The following is a 22,791-nucleotide window of genomic DNA, read 5'->3' as shown; positions in this document are numbered from 1 at the left end:
AGAATGATGGCCAGTTAGAAGGCCCTCCCACAGATCATTTGTGTATATGTGTAGTTGGTTAGTTTGTTTTTCCTAATTATCTTTAACCCTTTAGCATTCAAAACCAACAATATCTGGCCCAATTATTCTACCTGTTTTATGTTCAAACTGGTCGGATCTGGCATCTCACACTTATCCTACAATGTCATTCTGAAAATATTCAATCATATTGAAATCTTGAAGCTACAAGATAATGCATGATTAATTCAAAACTGAGAATAAATAAGCATCACATTTGACAAAATAATTTGAATGCTAAATGGTTAAATTTTTCCTTATCCATTCTACCGCCTTCTAGAATCACTGCAACCAGCATTATGGTCTCCTCTTCACACGTAGGAAAGTCTTACGTTCGGTATGAAGTAGAAGTTTTTTTGTTTTGGGTTTATGTTTTTAGGTCTATGGTGTATTGGAGTAGTTTTGTTGTTGCTTTGTCTAACCCCCAAGTTATCTATCATCAAGTACCCTTATAGCAAAAGACGTTCCAACCAGAACCATTTTGTTTTTTTTGTGAGTTGTAGGTGATTTGGCTATTGTTATTAGCATGCAGAGCAACAATGCAGAGTCCCACCACCTTCCTCTTCCCTGACTTATCATGTGTCTGCATATCATAAACCATTCTACCATAAATGCCAACAGCGTCTCAAAATATAACCATTCCAGGTTTGTTTGTTTTTTTTAAAATTAGATATAGGCACAGGAGTGGTTGTATGGTAAGAAGTTTGCTTCCCAATCACGTGGTTCTGGTTCAGTCCCTCAGATTGGCACCTTAGGCGAGTGACTTCTAGTATAACCTCAGGCTAACCAAAGTCTTGTGAGTGAATTTGGTTGACCGAAACTGAAAGAAGCTTGTCATATATATATATATATATATATATATATATATATATATATGTATGTATATATATATATGTATGTATTTGTATGTCTGTGTTTTCCTCCACCATCGCTTGGCAACCAATGCTGGTGTGTTTACGTCCCTGTAACTTAGCGATTCAGCAAAAGTGACCAATAGAATAAGTAGTAGTCGTACAAAGAATAAGTCCTGGGGTCGATTTGTTCAACTAAAGGCAGTGCTCCAGCTTGGCTGCAGTCAAATGACTGAAGCAAGTAAAAGAATAAAAGGATATAAGCATTCATTTATTTATTTTGATTGTTTTTACATATATTTTTTATTTATTACTTTTCTTTGGTTCTTTGTTGATTGGTCTGTACTGTAAATTTGGACCTGAACATAAGTAATTTAAAGATGTTGGGAGACTTCCATGTGGAATTTTCTATAGCTCAGTAGGTTAGGCTCTTCAACCAACAGCAGCCAGTCACCTGTGAAATACAAGGTAGCACCTGTTTCTCAGTTCAATAACTCCATAACATTTGTAACAACAAATATAAATACACACACACACACACACACACACACACACACGATGCAGATGAAAGTGAAGCTGATGATTATTAATAATAATTGAGAATAATTGCTGATATCATTAATAATTAGTAATAGTTACCATTATTATCATGGAATAAATTAAGGTAACTAGCTGGCAGAATCATTAGCACTTGGGGTAGAATTCTTGGCAATATTTGGACCATCATTATATTTCAAGCTCAATTTCTGCTTCTGCTAAGGTCCACTTTGCCTATCATCCTTTCAGGATTGGCAAAATAAAAGCCAGTTGAGCACTGATCACAATCTAATCACCAGAAATTGCTAGCCTTGTGCCAAAAATTTGAAATTATTATTATTATTATTGAATAAGTTAAGGCGGTAAGTTTCCAGAATTATTAGCGGTATTTTGTTTGTCTTTACATTCTGATAATACAGTTCTTTATTTAAGAGATGAAGAGTTATATACATTATTTACATTATTTACGGATATTTGTTCTCATTTTGTTTGTTGTTAACACAACATTTCAGCTGATATACCCTCTAGCCTTCTTCAGGTGGCTTGGGGAAATTTCGAATCTGGGTTCTCATTCCTAAGGTATTTTTCAATGTTGTTGTTATTATTATTATTATTATTATTATTATTATTATTCAGGCATAGTGGTTAAGAGCATGGGCTACTAACTCCAAGATTCCAAGTTCGATTCCATGCAGTGACCTGAATAATAATAATAATAATAATAATAATAATAATAATAATAATAATAATAATAAAAATAACATCGAAAAATACCTTAGGAATGAGAACCCAGGTTTGAAATTTCCCCAAGACACCTGAAGAAGGCTGGAGGATACACCAGCTGAAACGTTATGTTAACAACAAACAAGATGAGGACAAATATCCATCAAATGTAAATAATGTACATAATTCCACTGAGGTCAACTTTGCCTTTCATTCTTTTGAGGTTGATAAAATAAGTACCAGTTGAGCATTGGAGTTGATCTAATCAACTTTGCCCCTTCCCTGAAATTGCTAGCCTTGTACCAAAAACTGAATCCTTTATTATTTTTGAATAAATTGTTTTTAACATAATTTAGAAACTGACAGTCATGAATTAAATCATTTTAAGTGAGGAAAGCTCAAAGTAGATAAAGGTTTTATTTAATAGTATGCATATATTTGGGTTAAAGCCCTTTTGAATGGAAAAAAGTCAACGGCTGCCTGACACTTGACATCAGCATCTTGTTAGACATTCTAATATGACAGATGTTCTATCATTGAACCAAAGTAATCTTTCATATTTTTCTTTAACACAGCAGCCTTACTGGAGTGTGTGTGTGTGTGTGTGTGTGTGTGTGTGTGTGAGTGTGAGAGAGAGAGAGAGAGAGAGAGAGAGAGACAAAGTATCAGGTGTCCATAACTGATGGGCTAAGGTAACATTCTTCATTTAGATTTCAAAATGTCCACAGAAGATTTGTGCAGTTCCAAGCAATGCTGCTTTCTGTAGACGTTCTACCTTCACATTTACTGCTATCTTTTCAGTTCAGTCTATGAGCTTGTTACTTATAGTACGCAAGACACCTCCAATAACAAATACAAGGCTCACCTTCTTCAATGACCATTATTAACAAATATAAAGTAACTGTGATGCTAGCATAATTTGAAATGTACTACTTCTATAGTCATTTTTAACCTTGTACAAAACGTCTTGCACTTTTTTGTTTTTTTTTACTTTCTTCAGTTACTGGTTCTGGAGTAAGAAGTAGTGCTTGTAGCCTTCACAGGCTCTGTGAGACCAGTGAAATTAATGCTATTAATCCTCTGCTTAATCTAACCAAAATATCGTGAGTGGATTTGGTAAACATAAAGTGAAAGAAGCCCTTCACATGTATATATGTGTGTGTGTGTTGATGTCTTTTTCTCAACATCACTTGACAAGTGTAAAAAAAAAAAAAAAGTCATACAATCGTACAAGTTGTATCCTTCATTTCCAATCTTCAGTGAAAAAACATGTCTGGCCATGGAGAATATTTCCTTACTTGGAAACAAGTGAGAGCAGGCATCAAGAAGGGCATCCAACCTTAGGAAATCTACCTCAAGGGATTTTGTCCAGCACATGCAAGCCTGGATAAGTTAGTATTAAAATGATAACAGCACCAAGAGTTATAAAAAACGTTGTCACCAACTTCTCTTACATAACAGCATGTGATGTTGTTGTTGTTGTTTTTGTTGTTTAGTTCCTGGTGAATCTTCAATGATCAGACTTGTGACCAAGTGAATTTCTGCAGTGATGACCCTTTCTTTTCTATAGACATAGGTAATCTCTTTGGTTCTTTTATTTCTTTAGGTTGTAGAATATGGCTTGAAGAAGATTTAGTTGCTTTTTTTAGCAACCAAATCTCAGAATTCTTCCTGCATTGGCATCTTAATGTTGTTAATAACCATACCTTGTTCACGTATTTATGGTAAAGTAGCAGAAATGATAGGGACCATTCATGTGTGCGCTTGTGTGCTTAAAATCATATAAACTTACGCTCGTGTATGTGTGTCACATCTCTCTCTCTCTCTCTCTCTCTCTCTCTCTCTCTCTCTCTCTCTCTCTCTCTCCTCTCAGATGCACACACTCGCTTGGAGTCATGCATGTAATAACAAGGTATGTATATGCATGTGAGCAGATACTTGCATGCATGTAGAAAGATGCAAACATATGTACAGGTACACATACGTGTGCGTGTGTGTATGTATGTATGTGTGTATATATATATATATATATATATATATATATACTAGCCATTCTTGTTGAAACATCTCTAAATACCCGTTATCTAACATCTCATTAACCAAGATGTGGAGCATTAAAAAACCAAATTAGAACGAAATATGCAGTGAGAAAGAAAAAAAAATTAGTTGATGATTAATAGGCTTTTGTGTGTGTGTGTGTGTGGAGGGGGGACACCACCATTACCACCACCACCATCACCACCATCAATTTTCTACAAATATGAAAAATAACTCAGGATAAGTTTCTGGGTTAGGTTTTGTTGTTGTTGTTGTTTATGCTTTTTAAGCTTCATCAGCAGAAATATAAGTTCTCACTTGCAGTAAACTCACCAGAACTGGCAACAGACAAATCGCTGAGTCAGCTGACAGAAATGTACGTTTTTATTGGCATAGAGAAAGGAAAAGGAAATTGTTTAAAAATTAAATAATTACGAGATGCTATCCACAATATAAATAGTAGTTAAATAGATGTCAGCATATTTAATGCTCAGAACATTTGAAGAGTTGAAATAGAATAAAATATTTAATTTGGTCATGACTAATATTGCAGTGGATTGTTTGCTACTTACCACTTTGGCAGATTGCAGCAAGGTTACGTGTTTTGCTGATGACATCAAAATAAGACAGGAACAAATCCAGAGTCATCTCCCTTATTTACCATTTGGGTAGTGGATGAAGGACATAGCTTAATTTAATTTAATTTTTCTCATTTGCATGTCATTGAAAGAGGTTATTCTATGTCACTGTAGTATTAATATTATTCTTAATAGCATGTGCACCCACATGTTATCGGCAGTTATGGGAAAAAGCCTTGTACCAAACAAAGACTCTATGGCAGTCTTATTGTAACCACTGATGTCATTAGAGGGAGATACCTGCTTGTTTTCAGGCTGAGATCAAAGCAAGAACAGTTTAGTGATACATTCCAAAGACAGCCCAGCATAGATATGCATGATTTGGCAGTCTGTTCAGCTGAGACTTACATCAACCAGCCCTTTACAGACATGAGATGTCACCTCTCAAAAGACTATGCAGGATAGTGATGGGTGACATTATCAAACTGAGTAAATGCAGGTTGGCTTGTTAGTGATTAAATTTTTAATGTCTGTTGCCATCACAATCATCATCATCATTGTCACCATCACCATCATCTCCATTATTACTATCACCACCACCACCACCGTTATCATCATCACCAGCATCACCCTCATCATCATTTTTATGTCTACTCTTTCATGTTGGCATGAGCTGGATGAAACTTTCTGAACTTGTAGTTTACGGCTAGATGCTCTTCCTGTTGCCAACCTCTTTTTAATCCAATCTTACAACATGCAGGTGTACAGTGTCTCTATGGCAAAATGTGGGCTAAAGGTAGATAAATGATGGTGTCTCAGGAATCAGTATGATTCACAATGTTGTTCATTAGCTACACCAGCATCATTTTCTCCCCCATTCCCTTCAGACATTGGTGAGATTTGAACTCCGAAAGTGGAGCTGGAAGAAATCTTATGCATTTTTGTGCAGAGTTGGTAAAGGATTTATCTGCCAGCTCCACACCTACTTATATGTATGTAACACACACACACACACACACACACACATAGATACAACAAATAAGTGACATGAGAGAATAGATGATTTTCATTTGTTTACAGCTGTTTCATAATCTTGTTAGTTATATGATTAATAGATGCCACATCACTATTAACACGCATATAAATTATAAATATGCAAACGCATAAATATAAATATACAAATGTTATATACATCCTCATCATCATTTAGCATCCATTGTCCATGCTGGTATGGGTTGGACAGTTTGACCAGGGCTGGCAAGGCTGGAAGGCTGCACCAGACATCAGTCTGATTTGGCATGGTTTCTATGGATGGATGCCCTTCCTAACACTAACCACGCTGAGAGTGTAATGGGTGCCATTTGTGTTGACTTTTCAAAAGGTCCCTCAATCAGTAAACTCAGTTTAGCTTGGTTCAGGTATAATGCATTTCGTTATTTGCCTGTAGCTGTTTGCATACAGGATTTTGTGGTTTTGAATAATGTATATATATATATATATATATATAAAATTAACAAATGAGATAAAAAATCCAAGGCTATGCAAGATTTCAGAACATTTAGAAAGAGAAGGTCTTACAGTTGTTTCCTGGATATTTTATATATCCCTTCATCAGAGACAGTGCGAGAAAATGGTTAAGCAACAGTTATTATAGAGAAGATATGAAATAGAGAGTGAAGTGGAGGAAGGAAAACAGACTTGAGATATAGAAGGATATTGTTCCATTATTTAAGCAGAATGGTGTATATATATAAGTTTCCTGTACCTTGTGTGTGGCTTCCAGTGTTGCTTATAATTGGTCATATATGAGAGAGAGTAGTGTAGGTCCTGATAGGATTGAAAATTGGTGTATTTCCAAATGCAGCAATGAACCAAAACTCTTGGCTGTCTATTCTCTTATTCTGGAACTGACTAAATTTGAAAGTCCACTGATGCAGAAACTCCAGGTACATCACTAGTTGAAGCTGTAATAATTACAACTTTGTAATATTGAGACAGACTTCAATGGAAATATTTACCTTTTGGTCTGCCTAGTTTGGGAACACCTGTTACTCCATGTGAAACTTACTTTGATTGGCCAGCATTCAAGCTGTTCTTATTTAGAAGTAATATATTCATGACTACTTAATTGAATAGCCTTACTCATTTCTAAAAGGATCAGCTAAAATTTGAATGAGATTTTGGCTGTTAGTTCTAGCAAGTTGGATGACCATGCAGAGACTACATTGTTGACTAATGAAACTGGAATCTAGTGAATACTTGTGATTCTTTGTGGTTTGCATTGGCTCTTTTGAATCTGATTTGGTTATTAAGTATGCAAAGGCTTTACTTCCCAGTTTGTTATCATATTATTTTCTAACAATTAATAGTTAATGATGATGATGATGATAATAATAATAATAATAACAACAATGGTTTTAAATGTTGACTCCAAAAGGATGAAAGGTAATGTTGACCTCAGTGGAATTTGAACTCAGAATGTAAAGATGGATGAAGTACTGCAAAGCATTTTGCCTGGCATGCTATCGATTCTGCCAGCTTGCTGCCCTTATAATAATAATAATAATAATGATGATAATAATAATAATAGTAATAATAATAACAATAATAACAATAATCCTTTCTACTAAAGGCATAAGGTCTAAAACTTTAGGGGAGGGAACTAGTTGATTACATTAATCCCCAGTGTTTCACTGGTACTTAATTTATCGAACCCAAAAGGATGAAAGGCAAAGTCGACCTTGGTGGAGTTTGGACTCAGAACGTGAATAATAATGATGATAATAATAATCCTTTCTATTCTAGGCACAAGGCCTGAAATTTGGTGCTTAATTTATTGACCTCAAAAGAGTGAAAGATAAAGTTGACCTCGGCGGAATTAATGATAATAATAATATCAATAATAATAATAATAGTAATAATAAGAGCACTCAGAGACCACAAGCCTCCACCAAGGCAACATCAGTGTACTCTCAATGATTTTAAAATGGGAGTATCTGAAATAAACTCGACTGCTCTCACAAATAAGAATACTAAAAATTAACCTGACCACTCTCAAAAATTAAGTAAAAAAACCAGAAATATAATCCAGAATCCTTGTCCAATACTGTATCAATCCCAAAATCTAATCAGTTTGTGCCAGTTACGAGGCCAAACATTCATGAAAATTCCATCCGAATCCATCCAGAGGTTCTTAAGGTATTTTGTCCACAGACAAACAAACACGACTGAAAACAATACCTTCACCTTTGCTAAGGCGGAGATAATAATAATAATAATAATAATAATAATAATAATAATAATACTTTCTACTAAAGCACAAGACCTGAAAATTCGAGGGAAAGGGCAAGTTGATTAAAGGGACTCCAGTAACTGGTACTTATTATATCAATTCTGAAAGGATGAAAGACATGTCCAGCATGTCCAGCATGTTAACAATTCTGCCAGCTCACCACTTTAATAATTCCTTCTATTATGAGCACAAGACTTGAAACTTTGGGGGCAGTGGACTGGTCTTTACATTGACCCCCAGTGTTTGACTGATACTTATTTTATCAACCCTGGAAGGATTAACGGCAAAGTCAGTCTTAGCAGAATTTGAAGTCAGGATGTAAAGGGCTGGAAGAAATTCCATAAGGTAGTCCATTCATTGCTCTAATAATTCTGCTGGCTCATCAACTTCACACTGTTTATAATAATAGTTTAGAATTTTGGTACAGCAATTTTAAGGGGAGGAGTTAATTTGATTACATTGATCCTAGAACATTATTTTTTTGTCCTTGAAAGATTGAGATGCAAACTTGACTTTGGAGAAATTTGAACTCAGAATGTGGAGCTGGAAGAAATTTTGATTAAGCATCTTTGTCCAGGAATGGTAAAGGTTCTGCCAGCTCAACACATGTTTATAATAACAGTTTCAAATTTTGGCGCAAGGCCAGCAAGTTCAGAGAAGAAGCTAAGTCAGTTAAATCACCCCCAGTGTTTCACTGGTACTTAATATATCAACCCTGAAAGGATGAAAGGCAAAGTCAACCTCGGTGGAATTTGAGCTCAGAATGTAAGATGGAACAAAATTCCACCAAGCATTTTTCCTGGGGTGCTAATGATTCTGCCAGCTTGTTGTCTTCAACACCTGTTTATAATAATAATAGTAATAGTAATAATAATAATAATAATAATAATAATAATAATAATAATAATAATAAAGGAACAAGAAGTCAACTCTTAAAAATGAAAAGGTGCATTGAATTATGTAATTCTAGATATAAATTGTCTGAAATGGAAAATGGAAAGCTCATAACTTGAATACCATTCATCATAGGGTGCTTGATCAAGACGGGGCCTGGGGCTAAACGACAAAAACAACAGTATCTACCACTCATTGTGTTTCCCCCATCACTTCCCCCTCCCTCTACAGCCTCTGCCTCCTCCTCCGACTGCTTCTGTCTTTCTCCTCCCACCTCTTCCTTTCCCCCTATTTCCTTTTACTATCTCTGTCTTATTTCACTTTCTCTGTCTCTCTGACTTCCCTCACCCAACTGAATTTGCCTCATCTGCTATCACCACCTCCTTCCACTACCTCCTCCTTACATCACTACCTCTGTTTCCTCTTCAACCTCCACACGCACACACACTACTTCTTTCCTTCTCCCACTGCCACCATTTTTGGTTTTGTTTCCGTTTTTTTTTTGTTTTTGTTTTAATGTTTACTGCATGTTATGATACGTTGAGAAAAGTTAACGTTTTATTTGTCTCCAACAATTCCATCTTTGTGTACTTTTTTTTAGCTTAGATATTTTACAATCTCTACTCCTTGCAACTCAAATCTCTTTTTGATCCTAGACACACACACACACCACTGAGGTATGTTATTGTGCTGTAATGTGAAGAAATATCTCCTGTTTCAGACAAGAGGTGTCTTCATTGGAGAAAAGGGTTCTTCTTCTTTCTTGATTCTATCTGGATTTCTCATAATCTCAGTATTCTCGTACCTCGCTCTCCTTGTCATTCTCTGTTGCAGAAAAATTGTTATATCATGAACAATCTATCTCTTTCTCTACATTTCTCCATTCTTTCCTCCTTTTCTCTCTCTCTCTCTCTCTCTCTCTCTCCATTTCCTCTCTCTCACTCTTTGATATTTGTTCGTCTCGTTTCGCCCCCACCACCTCCTGCCTCTTCTTTCTCCTCCTGATTCACATTCTTGAACTCCATTAAAATATTATGTATATTTCTAGTTTTGACATAGTGAACCTTTTACCATTTATTCCTTCTTATCTTGCTGTAAAATAGAATAAACTCTTCTTGTCTTTGAGGCAGCTTGAGAAGCTGGCTGACTGAGATTGTCGACTTGGCTAGTCCAACACTGATGACACCTCTTATTCATAATCTCGTCTTTATATTCTGGCAGAACAACAACAACAACCAGTTATATCCTCTTGAAAACTGACTTCTCTATTGGTATAACATTTTCCAGTTAAGAAGGAAAATGGACCGATCTCTTCAAGACCACATTATATTCAAATTATTTTTTACTGGATTGTAAATGTTTGTCCAAAGCATTTTCACAAGTTTGTCCTAAATTTCCACGCTCGTTTTCAGACTTTTAGTTAGCCCTTGTTTCACAAGTTTTCATAAATCCCAAAATACTCAGGTGACTGAGAAAAATTAGGAATGTGTATCATATATGATGTATAGATTCCTGGGCAATATGTCCAGTGTGTTACACATGACAGGCAAAGGTTTAAATATTTTTTTAATTTTTTGCATCCTTTAAAAATGATTCCTTATCCTTCACTGCTGGACATTGTGTGCTGTCAGTGGAACTGACACCATTGTAAGTATTCAAGCCGAGTCTCTGGCTGGAGAAAATAATTTCTCATTCTTCTCGTGAACCTCAATGGGCTTGGAAAATGTCATGAGTGCTGTTCTTCCTCCTTTGATTAAAGGAAATGGTCAAGAATATTGTCTCAAGAGTAAAACCAGGTTCCTCTGATTATTAGTTTCTTTCAAGCACAGGATCTTGGGAGGACCATTTGTCACCACTGATCTGGTTCTCTTTTAATTCATCCAGGATAATAAATAGTGCCTGAAAATTCCATTTCAAGGTAACTACATAGCTAGTTTACACATTCATTGGTAAATTCATTGTGATGCCAAATAGCTCATTGGTAAATTCATAAGAAAGGAAAAACAAGAGCAGCCCTCCTTCCAATGCAGTGTCTGTGGCCATGCCTGCCTGCCTGTTCCAAATCGGATCCATCGGTGCCAGGAAAGCTGCAACCGATATGAATATTCCTTGCTATAAATCTTTGCTCACAAAGCCAAGCTGAGAAGAAATTCATTGTCGTACTTTCTATCCACAGAATAAATACATCTTTAAACATTAAATATGCCACATTCTATATAAATGCAAAAACATTTCATCCTTACAAGCTGGAAATTTTTTAGAAATTTCAAAAAGGAAACCATGAAGAAATGAGTGATAATCAAACAGTATATCACCAGTGCAAAAATTCCACATCATAAAAAAAAATATATATAGAACACTAAGAATTTCAATGCATCATCAATGAATATCAAAATCACAAAACATTGGATTATTTAAGCAGCATTGCTCATAATTTTGTCTTTTTCAGAATATTTCTTCCTTCCTCTGATTTCAAAAAAAAATTTTTTTTTTTTTAAAGAGCTATCTTTTTACTGCATTATTTTGTGATTCTGTTTTTCAAAGTAAGCTTGCTTCATGTTTCTTTTTTTTTTTTTTCATGCACATTGAATAAATTTATTGTTAATAATTTATTTGCCTTTGATTCTTTTTTTTTTTCTTTTATTAATGAAATGCAGCAAATTTACTCTACAAATAAAAACTTTAATGTTTAGTAATATATTTATTCTGTGGATAAAAAGTGTGACAATAACTTTATCAATGATATATTTGGCATGTCAAAGAATTTACTGGCACACTCTAACTGATTTACAATGGAATATTTATATCAATGAATTTACCAGACACCTACTGATTTCTGTCTCAGTTCACTGCCAGGACTATCCAGAGATTGAATGCTTTCCACTCATAGTGTCTACATGGAGAGACACACAAACTCTAAAGTTCTAAGAAGAGCCATTCTGTGTCAGCTGTAGAAGATTGTGGCAGAAAGAAGCAGATGCATACTCCATCTACCAGAAGAAAAAATACCCATGACAGCTATACAATGGGTACTACCAGAGAGGTGAAGGAAGAGAAAACCACCTAGGAAGATGCAGTGTGCCACTTTCAAAGAGGATCCGATGCAACTTAGCATCACTTTGGAAGATGCAGGTGACTTTTGCACAAGACTGAGATTATTGGAGACGTCTTGCTACCTGATGTATAGACTAACTGTAGAGGAGGAACTAAGAGTAAGACAACTGAAGTGCCATAGAAAAAGTCCTGGTTACTGCCCACCAAAAGTGACAAAGACATTAATAAAAAATACCTGACAAATATCTGTCTTGTATCTCCTTTTACTTGTTTCACCACCAGACTATAGAATGCCGGGGTACTGCCTTGAAGGGTTTTAGTCGAGCAAATCAACCCCAGTATTTATTCCTCTTTTTAAATTTGGTTCTTATTCTATCAGTCTCTTTTCCTGAACAGTTTAATTACGGAGATGTAAAAACCAATCAACACTGGTTGTTAAGAGGAGAGCAAACACAGCTACAAACACAGCTACAAACACACATGCATGCACACACATATACACAACAGGCTTCCACATAGTTTCTATCTACCAAATTCACTTTAAAAGCATTGTCAGCACAGAGGTAAAGTAGGAGACATTTGCTCATGATGCTGCACAGTGGTACTGTACCTGAAGCTGTGTTCAATTCCTTCAACTAAAAAATTCTTCAATGTGGTGCTCCAGCACGGCCACAATCTAATGACTGAAACAAGTAAATGATAAAAAGAAAAAGATGATTAAAGCTGTTATATTTCATGACATAAAAAGACACATGGGCATGTATCTAATAAGATACACCCGAATTTCTGCTGAATATATGCAAGGGAAAGAAAATAATTTTTAGGGCTTTAAAACTCATGGAGGACCCAGTTTCACGCATAGAACCTAGGGTGACTTTTCCAGACATTCATTTTGGGAAAAAAAAAAATGCAAAATGCATCTTATATGCCATGAAATATGATAATTTTGTGTAATGGTTTATTATCCATATTTTCTTACACTATCTCAACCAGTATGTATCTGCTTCTTTAGATATTTGTATGGACTAATGACCCTTATGTTAAACTTTTGGGGAAATTACTAAAGAAGGTCAAGACTTATACAGTAAATTTAGTGAATTATATTGAACCTTGGCATATCATCAGTCATGTTTCTGCTCACTGATAACACTGTCCTATTTATATTCTAATCTCAACAATTGCGTTTCTTTTCTTTCTTTTTTTTTATTTCTTTAAAATATATTGTGCCAGGTTTTAATGTTTTATTTCTAAGAAAAAAAAATATCACACTTCTAAACACATAATGCATGAGTATAGTCCTCAATTTGCGAGTTTAATATGCCTCCCAAGGAGGTGATATTTCCCAGGCTAAAAACCAGTCTTTTATGTGACACTACTGAATGGTTTAGACAATGGCAATTACAGCTATTCCTGGTTTGCAAGTGTTCATATACTGGTTTACAGGCAGACAAACAGACAGACAGAGAAATAGACAGAACAGTATAAGTGGTTTGAACTAAATCTCATTCTTTCCACCCCCGTTTCCCCATTGGACATTCTTTAGTACCACTAGGATTGTATATTGTTAGAAGTGTTGGAATCAAGTGTTCTCTAGTGGACAGTTTATACAGAGAATGTCTCAACAGCTTAGGATTTATGTTGATTGCACATGTACATACATAGCCACAAGGATATATGCGTACATACATACATAGAGGCAAGAATACACAAGTATACACACAATCCATTATGTATTTACGTGTGTGTGTACACATACACACACATCATCATAACCATCATTTAACATGTGTTTTCTATGCTGGCATGGGCTGGACAGTTTGACAGGAGCTGGAAAGTTGAGTAACTGTATCAGGCTCCAATTGTCTGTTTTGGCTTGGTTTCTACAACTGAATGCCCTTCCTAATGCCACCCACTTTACAGAGTGTACTGGGTGCTTTTTTTTTTGTGGACCAACACCTGTAAATATATAATAGAAGTTAACATCATTTATATATTTACATGCCAAATCACACTGGAGCTTGGTACAGCTTTCTGGTTTACCAGTTCCAGTCAAACCGTCTAACCCATGCCTGCATAGAAAGCAGACATTAAATGATAATGTGTGTGTTGCTGGGTTTGCATAAGTTTCCGATTCCTGACCCTCAAGTAACAGATGATATGATGTTTGAAGCATATTAATATAATACATCAATCAAATTTGTTCAGATCATGTGGAAAACAACTTGATGTGAATTACTTGTTCCATACAGAGATCATCATCAATGTCTATTTTCCATGCTGGCATGGATTGAACACTGGAAAACCAGACGACTGCATCAAGCTCTACTGTATGTTTTGGCATGGTTTCTACAGCTACATACCCTTCTTAACACCATATATAAAATAATATATTAAAAAAAAAAAGTAGAATTATTTCTGGAACCAATTCTACAGATAATGTTTTTCTACAGAAAAGTTTCTATGAAAAATTCTTATGAAGTTGCCTACGGTGAACTTATGAAATCACAAATATGAGAAACTGGGTGATTAGCGAGCAGAAAGATCTTTTGTTAGTATTCTTTGCCTTAAGAGGAATTTTAAACAAAGAATCTGTGAATACAGTGGTTTTTAATCTTGGGTGTGGTTTTTAATCTTGGGTGTGGTTTTTAATCATGGGTGTGGTTTATGATTGGTGATCAAAATAAATTTATGATTGTTCATATTTTCTGTTATCTACATCTTTAGTTAAATAGTTATTATTACTTCCTGTGTGGGACTTATTTGGATACTATGTTTTGTTGTATAATTTGGAGGTTATGTATTTATTATTTTTTTTTATTATTGTTCTTGTTTTAAAGTTAGTGTTGCTTAGGTGAAGGCTTATATTGTATGTGCGCTCATGTTAGTGCTTGTGTGGGTGTGGCACACATGCACTTAGAAATATATTTACAAAATGAATTTGGTGATCCACAAAACACCAATGAAAACACACTTATATGCGTATATGCATACATTTTTTTTTTCATGTGCTTACTTATATATAACTCCGCAACTCTCATAAGTTGTGGGCACTATTGGACTGAATAGCTTGTCTTAGGTGCTAAAATTGTTATCATACCTAATTGCCAACTGATGAAAGAATCGAACTTTTGCGTGTTTATCTCTGCTGTTTTTCTCATTTTTTTCCAGTAAATGTATTCCTTTGTCCTTCTGTTCTGTTTTTCATAATACAGTCATATATATATATACACACGGTGAAGGCACATGGCTCAGTGGTTAGAGCGTCGAGCTTACAATCGTGAGGTTGTGAGTTCAATTCCTGGACTGGGCTGTATGTAATGTTCTTGAGCAAGACACTTTATTTCACATTACTCCAGTTAACTCAGCTGTAGAAATAAGCTGCAACATCACTGGTGCCAAGCTGTATCAGCCTTTGCCTTGCCTTCAAATAACATCAGTGGTGTGGAGATGGGAAGCTGGTATGCATGGGCAACTGCTAGTCTGCCACAAACAACCTTGCCCAGACTTGTGCCTTGGAGGGTAACTTTCTAGGTGCAATCCCATGGTTATTCATGACCGAAGGGGATCTCTGAGATATATATATACGACAGGCTTCTTTCAGTTTCTGTCTGCCAAATTCACTCACAAGGATTTGGTCAGCCCGAGGCTATAGTAGAAGACACTTGCCCCAGGTGTCATGCAGTGGGACTGAACTCAACCATGTGGTTCATAAGCAAGCTACTTACCACACAGCCACTCCTGCGCCTATTCATGCTGCCAATGATGAGTACAGACCGACTTGAGAGTTGTGAATCACTATGGACCCAGATTTTCCAAGGCCACTGAGAGCACACTGGACACTGCCCGAGACGATCGATCAGATTATCAGATGTTGTTATACCTCACTGGTTACAATGCACTTTGCATCATTTCAGCTTTCAAATGATACCACCAAACTTGCTAGGTGAGCTGGACAACATTTCCCACCCCACTGATCGGAAGACTTTTCCATTGTAGGCTTTCCCATTTACAGCTGAGTGGACTGAAGTAATGTAAAATGAAGTGTTTTGCTCAAGAGCAGAATGCACCACCTGGTCTGGAAATTGAACCCACAATCTAGCAATGAGTGCAACACTCTAACCACTAGGCTATGCACCTTCATACATACATATATATATATATATATATATATATATATATATATGTTGTTGTACTTGGGGATGGTCATATTGCCAGTTTAGCCAATAAAAACACACGCACTGTATATTTGGTGTTAATTTGCTTCAGCTTTATATTACATTAATCTTAATCTTATTTCGGCCAGAGTTCTTTCGTCACACTTCTGTGACCTCATCAGTGGTCCTTTGTTTCCTTCTTTTTTATGTGTGTCTCACCTTGCTAACTATCAGCCATTTTGTATTTTGTATTCCTATTGTATGTGTCTACGCATGCGTGTCCTTCAATGTGTCTGTGTCTTTTGTAAGTGCATGTGTGTATGGGGAGTGTCTGTATCACCTATATTCTCTGTTAATACGTGTTCGTTTGTATTTGTTTTTATTTATTTATTTGTTCATGTGTGTGTTTTTTTTTTGTTTTTTTTTTTGTCTTTAATTAAATTTTGTTAACGTATGTAGTATTTTGACCCCAGAAGCGCACAGCCAACAACTTCCAAGCCTGGAACAATGATATCCCGACGCTGTATGGGCTCTGTAAGGACCACAAAGTAACAACTAATCCTGTAGTGGGACCACCAACAAGACCAGTCTGTGGAGCGAATGTCGCTAGTAACTACAGGATTTCCTACTTCCTCTCAATGATCATACGCCCCATAATCCAGATGTCACCTGATGTCTGTGACAGCGCGGAAGATCTCCTCAGCAGGATCAACGACTGCAACAACACTTGCAACCTGACAGGGTGTATAGTGGGTAGCATGGATGTGGTATCACTATACCCATCTACCGACGTGGATTTTGCAGTGGAAAAGTGCGTGGAGATGATCAACAAGAGCGAAGTAGAGTTCCAAAAAGTCAACACAGAAGAACTGGGCCTCCTACTTAGATTGACATATGACGATGTATATCTAGATAGATACGACCTTAGAGATTTCTGCCCTAGTAGACGTCTAAGAGGTAGACCACCCACAATTACCTCTATGGCTAGGAAGACCCCTATAGAGAGATGGAGTGGATGGACCAGAGCCATACGGACCCCCACTAATATCCATCAGGTAAAGAAAATGATCGCACATGCACTAGGAGCTAGTATAAAGGTTACTCTAAAAGGCCACACATTTAAATTTAACAACAAATTATACGCCCAGGACGAGGGGGCAGCCATCGGTGTTAGTATTGCCGGTGATGTGGCCAATCTCTTCATGGTATGGTGGGACAGAAGGCTTAAGGAACGCCTGACACAGAACTCCATACTCGTGAATGTGTACTCTCGATATGTCGATGGTATCAACTTAGTGGTAAAGACACCCCCACAAGAGAGTACCCCTGAAATAGAAATAGAAACTAAGACTATGGAGAGCATCCAGCAAATAGCTAACTCCATCCACCAGAGTATTAAAGTTACGATAGACTACCCTACTAAACACCCTAACCATAGATTACCTGTATTAGATACTGAACTCTGGCTAGAAACTAAGAACAATAAAACCAGAATCCTCCATTCACACTATACAAAACCTATGGCCTCCAAATACCTGATCCACCGGAACTCGGCTATTGCGGACAATGCCAAATTCAACATATTGATGGCAGACCTCGTCAGAGTAATGCGAAATGTCTCCTGCATGTGCGACCCTACAGAATTAAAGAGACATATACAACATTTCATCCACTGCATGCAGTTCTCAGGTTACAGCCATAAAGAAAGGATCAGGGTATACAAAGGAGCTATGAAGAAGTTTGAAACAATCAAACGCAACGATAGGAATGGGATTTGCCCACTCTATAGGAGCAAATCATGGAACACCATAGAAAGGACTAAGAAGAAAATAGGGAAGGCAAGCTCATGGTACGGTAGCCACAAGTACCAGAGCGTCATGTTCGTCGACACCACCCCTAGAGGCGAACTGACGTACCGCTTTAGAAGGGCCCTAGACAAACTTAAGCTAAGAATTAAGGTTGTTGAAAGGCTAGGCAACCCTATTAAATCCCTTATCAGTAGAACATACCCTTTCAGTAGAACCCCCTGCACTGATAGGAACTGTATCGTATGTAGATTTAGCCCACAAACGAACTGCAAAACCAGAAATGTGGTCTATAGTATAAGATGTACAGAGGGACGATGCAGAAATAAGACAATGACATATGTAGGCGAAACAGCAAGGAGCATAGGGGAGCGGGCAAACGAACATTGGAGGGAACTTAAGGAAGGGAAGAACTCATCAGTTCTGTACCAGCACGCTGAGCAAGAACATAGAGGCTCAATCAACAACATAGAAATTAAAATTTTATCTACACATAGCAGTGATGCAGCACTTAGACAAATTACTGAAGCTACACACATAATAGAAGGGAAACCTAGCCTGAATAGGAAACTAGAATGGAACACTAACACACACCACTAACAAACCACAAACCACAGCATGTGACAACATGTTACCCATAAACCAATAATAATATGAACAAAGTATAATACAATACATAGATAAACAAATGGAATTAAATACTACATACGTTAACAAAATTTAATTAAACACAAAAAAAAACAAAAAAAAACACATGAACAAATAAATAAATAAAAACAAATACAAACGAACACGTATTAACAGAGAATATAGGTGATACAGACACTCCCCATACACACATGCACTTACAAAAGACACAGACACATTGAAGGACACGCATGCGTAGACACATACAATAGGAATACAAAATACAAAATGGCTGATAGTTAGCAAGGTGAGACACACATAAGAAGGAAGGAAACAAAGGACCACTGATGAGGTCACAGAAGTGTGACGAAAGAACTCTGGCCGAAATTAGATTAAGATTAATGTAATATAAAGCTGAAGCAAATTAACACCAAATATACAGTGCGTGTGTTTTTATTGGCTAAACTGGCAATATGACCATCCCCAAGTACAACACACGATTTCACATCAAAAATCTTGCAAAACAAATATATATATATATATATATATATATATATCATCATCATCATCATCATCATTGTTTAAAATCTGCTTTTCAAGCTGGCATGGGTTGAGTCTATACATATATATATATATATATATATATATATATATATATATATATATATAGGTGTCATCAGATGGTATCCAACAATCGTCTATATATATATATATATATATATATATATATATATATGTATATAAGGAAGGGTGTTAAAACACTTGGTTGTTGAATACCATCTGATGACATCACTTTCTCCTGGTCAAAGCTCTATTTGTTTTGGTGAATGTCATTATCAATAACATATACATATATACTCACATGCATTGATGTATGGATACAAATGTGCATGTGTGTGTGCATAGACGTGCATCTGTGCATGAACAACAAATATACAAAAGTTATAGGTATTCAAATCACAAAAATCATACAAAATAGTTGAATGTACCTTCTACATAGATATACGAATATAAAATCACTTGAATGCTTAATCTCAACATATAGTATACAAGAAATATATATAGGAGTGGCTGTGTGGTAAGTAGCTTGCATGCTTACCAACCACATGGTTCCGGGTTCAGTCCCACTGCTTGACACCTTGGGCAAGTGTTTTCTACTATAGCCTTGGGCCAACCAAAGCCTTGTGAGTAGATTTGGTACACGGAAACTGAAAGAAGCCCGTCATATATATATATGTATGTATGTGTTTGTGTGTGTGTTTCCCCCCCCCCCCCCAACATCGCTTGACAACCGATGCTGGTGTGTTTACGTCCGTGTAACTTAGCGGTTCGGCAAAAGAGACCGATAGAATAAGTACTAGGCTTACAAAGAATAAGTCTTGGGGTCGATTTGCTTGACTAAAGGCGGTGCTCCAGCATGGCCACAGTCAAATGACTGAAACAAGTAAAAGAGTAAAAGAGTAACCAAAAGTTGCATAAAAAATGAGAATGTTAAAAAAATCATTTAACAAGCATTTAAAAATTGGTTGACAGTTGATTAAAAATTATAATAATTGGTATCAATGTTATTATTAAAATCAAAGAGGCTCTTGAATGCTTAATGAAGACATAAATGTATAAAGACTAGTCATAGAATTTGCATAATCATTGTCATGCCTTTGTGTAAGATCATAAATAATGACAAGATCATATGGAATTATGAAATCATGTAGGTGGTTCAATTAAGGGTTAATCAGTTCATTGCTTTATGTTGTCGCATTTAGAGATGTGCGAGGTTTTGATTTGCTTTGTTTTAGGAGAGAGATACAAGTAAAGGGGGCTTTTTTTTCTGGTCATATATATGCATATTAATGCATTATTGTATGTATGTTATATATGTATATATATGTGTGTGTGTGTGTGTGTGTGTATATATATATGTTATGTGTAAGTATATTATGTGTATGTATACATATGTATATGTAGATGCATATGTGTGTGTGTATATATATATATATATATATATATATATATATATATATATATATATATGTATGAAAACAAAGTCAAGTGTGTTTGTATGCATGTGTATATATATATATTTGTGTGTGTGTACACAAACGTGTGTATACACACACACACACACACACACACTGTTTCTGAAACCATCTTATTGCTTACTTACATCTGTTTCTCTCTCTCTCTCTCTCTCTCTTGCTATCTCACTGTTCCACTTTCCTTCTTTCAATTCATTTCTCCCTGCCTCCCTCCCTTCCCTATCCCCCCCTCTTTCTCTCCCTTCCTCCAAATACCTTTCACTATTGTCTTCTCCATTGTTCTTGGAAGAACAATGATAAAGGACATGTGTTTCACATCACTCCTTCTTCACTCTCCCTTATATCTATTCCACTTTCTCCTCCTCTTTCCTCCCACATTCCTATCACTTCTCCTTCTCAATCACTCTGGCTATATTTACTGAACACAATAGAATGCTGTCTTGTGTTCTAAAAGTCATTTTTCTTATATAATTCTCCCAAACCTTCAAGATCAAATAGTCAAAGATCATTTTTTTAAATCATTTTTCTTTACAGTCTATACTGTAATGTCTTGACCTTTTTATATGGTCTTCATGATTATATATACCTTAAGCTTTCACTATAGCCTACATGATAATCTATGCACATGATAATGTATCTTAACCTTTCTTTCTCTCTATAAACATATTTTCTATAATAATGTACTTTAATTACCTTAACCAAACCAGTTTTGGTAGTCTTCCTAATAATGTAATCCCAAATTTTGTGTGTCGTCTCTATGACAGTCATAAGGAAACTGTGGCCCATGGGACTTTATGAATGCAATGCTTAATGAAAAAATTACCTTCAATTTTTATTTGTATGGTGCAGCCTGCCTGTTTGATCATGAGCCATGTCTCTTGCAGCCTGCTTCTCAAAAATGGTTGCACATGTTTGTTCAACAATAATGTGTTCTCTCTCTCTCCACACACACACTCATGATTATTTTGCAATTTTAAAGTCCTGGTTTTTATCTGACTGTGTAGCAGCACCTTGAGCTTACCTTCCAATTGACCCAACCTTTGTGAGTAAAATTGGATGAACCAAATTATATGGGAATCTGTCAGATTGTACATGTAATCGAAAGGTCCAATCTTCACGCACGCACGTACACACACACACACACACACACACACAGAGTGTTGTGTCAACTGCTTCTGTTTGAGAATTACATTGAAGGTACATGTTGTTTTTTCGCACTGTGTGCAGTTATGTTTTTAAAATTTGTGGTTGAACTAAAACTAATTTTTAGGTTTTGCCTATTAAAGAGTTTCCTTATATTTATGATGTATTGGAAAGTTTCTCTCTACAAGTGACAAGAAATCATCATCATCATCATCATCATCATCGTTTAACGTCCGCTTTCCATGCTAGCATGGGTTGGACGATTTGACTGAGGACTGGTGAAACCGGATGGCAACACCAGGCTCCAATCTAATTTGGCAGAGTTTCTACAGCTGGATGCCCTTCCTAAAGCCAACCACTCAGAGAGTGTAGTGGGTGCTTTTACGTGTTACCTGCACGAAAACAGCCACGCTCGAAATGGTGTCTTTTATGTGCCACCCGCACAAGCCAGTCCAGGGGCACTGGCAACGATCTCGCTCGAAAATCCTACGGGAGCCAGTCAGGCGGTACTGGCAACGGCCACGCTCAAAATGGTGCATCTCATGTGCCACCCGCACAAGAACCAGTCCGGGGGCACTGGCAACGATCTTACTTGGCTTGCCGGGTCTTCTCACGCACAGCACATTTCCAAAGGTCTCGGTCAGTAGTCATCGCCTCGGTGAGGCCCAATGTACGAAGGTCTTGCCTCACCACCTCAGCCCAGGTCTTCCTGGGCCTACCTCTTCCACGGGTTCCCTCAACTGTTAGGGTGTGGCACTTTTTCACGCAGCTATCCTCATCCATTCTCACCACATGTCCATACCAGCGCAATCGTCTCTCTTGCACACCACAACTGATGCTTCTAATGTTCAGCTTTTCTCTCAAGATACTTAAACTCTGACGGGTATTCACATTGACATTACACATCCAACGGAGCATACTGGCTTCATTCCTTGCGAGCTTACGTATGTCCTCAGCAGTTACAGCCCATGTTTCACTGCCATGTAGCATGGCTGTTCGTACG

General features: G+C 36.6%; 1 long non-coding RNA gene across 1 annotated transcript in view; it reads right to left on the bottom strand.

Moving 5' to 3' along the window:
* Positions 1-1,166: 1,166 nt before the first annotated feature.
* The window catches only part of LOC128249590 (uncharacterized), a 41,342-nt gene continuing 19,717 nt past the window's right edge, over positions 1,167-22,791 (bottom strand). Inside the window, exons 2-3 of the long non-coding RNA XR_008265692.2 lie at positions 12,634-12,706; positions 1,167-1,362 (exon numbers count right to left, since the gene is read on the bottom strand). This is a non-coding gene — a long non-coding RNA (uncharacterized LOC128249590). The remainder of the gene's footprint in view (positions 1,363-12,633; positions 12,707-22,791) is intronic.

The sequence above is a fragment of the Octopus bimaculoides genome, chromosome Z, assembly GCF_046866305.1.
Source record: "Octopus bimaculoides isolate indiv1 chromosome Z, ASM4686630v1, whole genome shotgun sequence".
Lineage (NCBI taxonomy): Eukaryota > Metazoa > Mollusca > Cephalopoda > Octopoda > Octopodidae > Octopus > Octopus bimaculoides.
Note: the sequence above shows the minus strand (reverse complement) of the source record. Positions and strands in the feature narration are given on the sequence as shown.